At 42.1% G+C, this 2,201-nt stretch overlaps 1 long non-coding RNA gene across 1 annotated transcript; it reads right to left on the reverse strand.

Annotated features, from left to right (window-relative positions):
• Positions 1–1,335: 1,335 nt before the first annotated feature.
• Positions 1,336–2,000, reverse strand: LOC128314641 (uncharacterized). Its single transcript, XR_008296507.1, has 2 exons — positions 1,877–2,000; positions 1,336–1,571 (listed from the first exon to the last, which is right to left on the reverse strand). It is a non-coding gene; the product is annotated as an uncharacterized LOC128314641 (long non-coding RNA).
• Between the last annotated feature and the right edge of the window lie 201 nt (positions 2,001–2,201).

Genomic DNA, 2,201 nt, shown 5'->3' on the forward strand with positions numbered 1-2,201 from the left:
ACTCTTGGTTTTGGCTCAGGTCTTGATCTCACATATTGTGGGATCAAGCCCCACATCGAGCTCCATGATGACAGCATAGAACCTGCTTGGGATTCTCTCTCCTTCTTTCTCTGCTCCTACCCTGCTCATACTGTCTCCCTCGTTCTCACTCTCTCTCTCTCAAAATAAATAAATAAACTTAAAAAAAAAAAAAGGAAAGAAACACATCTTTAAAAAAAAAAAGAAAGAAAGAAATTAGGGGCACCTGGGTGGCTCATTCAGTTAAGCTTCTAACTTCGGCTCAGGTCATGCATGATCTGGCGGTTTGTGAGTTCAAGCCCTGTGTCAAGCTCTGTCTGACAGCTCAGAGCCTGGAGACTGCTTTGGATTCTGTGTCTCCCTCTCTCTCTCTGCCCCTCCCCCACTTGCGCGTGTGCGCGCTCTCTCTCTCTCTCTAAAATAAACATTAAAAATAATTTAATTAATTAGATAAATAAATAAATAAAAATTAGACAATAGTTGTAGCCAACATTGGTTAATCTACCCAATGTCCCCTCCCCTTAGCCTTGCTAACACCACCCTCATTTGGGCAGCAGTGTACCCAGTTAGAATACTCTCTCCCCAGATTCCCATGTAGCTGGAGGTGACCAAGTCACCAGTTCTGGCTAAGGAGGTGTCAACTGAAGAAAACCGAAAGGGGTTTCCAAGAAAATTATTGTTTTTCTGATAACAGACAGACTCAGATGGCACATACCTTTTCCCTCTTCCTCTCCCCTCTTCTTCCTAACTGAAATGCAGAAGCAAAGCCTGGAGGTGCTACATCCATTTTGTAGCCATGAGGACCAAAGTCACATACTAAGGATATCAGAACAAGAAGCCGGAAGTCTGAACCCTTGATTCTCTCTTGAGCAGCTGCACCAGCCCTGGACTGCTACTCCCAAAACATATTCCCCATCAGAAGAATAAATCTTTTTTTCTGAATCTACAGATCCCAAATCATAGTGAGAAACCATTTAGAGTCTCAAACTTGCAGGGGAAAAGTTACACCTTTTTTTTATAAACCTCTAACATTTTGCATTTCTACCCCTTGTGAGTGTGGGCAACAGACCAGAAGAGTATCAACAATGCCTGTGACTTTGTGAATAAAAATCACAGACATTTTCATTTAACGTTACAATTGTTGACCTTATTTTGATTTATCATTTACAGTTATCACTATTTTGAAATCCTGGTGGTTTATTAGTTATTTAATGCATAATTTAAAAGCACATATTATCACTATATCCCAAATTTGGATTTTTAAAATTATTTTGATAACTATTTTAATAATTGGCTTCCTTTGTAGTCCTACATTTGTTTTGTTTTATTTTATTTATTTATTTATTTATTTATTTAATGCATGTAAAAATATTTTTCCACAAGACTCCCCTGACTGCCAAAGAAGGTCATGGCTTGAAAAAAAGGTTCAGAACCTCAGTTCCATCGAGGTAAGCATTGTGGTCAGGTTTCTTTGCACGGGCACAATAGAATTCCAAAGTAATCCTCCCATTTTTCCTAGTTGAGGCACGGGCAACTCTGAGGGATGGTAATTTCTAGAACCAAGAGTAGAGACAGTGATGAATAGAGCACAACTTCTGCAGCTCATTTCCCTTCAATCTGAATTTTTTTTCCCTAACCCGAAGAGTCCCCTGTTGAAATGCAGGTACCCTGGAGGAAACTAGAGGAAGGTACCCAGTGTCTCCGCCTCCTTCACTAGTCTCCCTCCAACTGGGCTTTCTTACTACTCACAGGACATCCAGACAATGAGGTGGAAAATGCCTTCCTTCCTATCAGTGCATGACGCCCCAGGGCCAGAAAGTTTTAAATATTAATGGAGTCTTTAGCCTCTTTAGCCTACCTGTTGCTATCATCCTCAGGCAAGCTTTCCCCATTCCAGCCCACCTCCATCCTGCAGGAGCCTTGCTGGTAGTTTCCTTGCTTTATGGTGGCTGACGTTATGTCTTTCTGCTGGCATGATTTGCACTCTGATGGTTAACTAGCTTGACATGCCCAACCTCTGGATGACCTGCCCTTCATCACAGCGGCCGGTTTGCCCAGAGCCATTTGTCCAGACCACAGCCTCTTGGCTTTTTGTGACATGACTCCCATGCGTTGACTGGGGAGCCAAAAAAAATAATGTCTTATCTGTGGGTTGAGCAAAGGTCACCCCTTCTCTGTGGCCA

Source organism: Acinonyx jubatus, chromosome A2, assembly GCF_027475565.1.
Source record: "Acinonyx jubatus isolate Ajub_Pintada_27869175 chromosome A2, VMU_Ajub_asm_v1.0, whole genome shotgun sequence".
Classification (NCBI taxonomy): Eukaryota; Metazoa; Chordata; class Mammalia; order Carnivora; family Felidae; genus Acinonyx; species Acinonyx jubatus.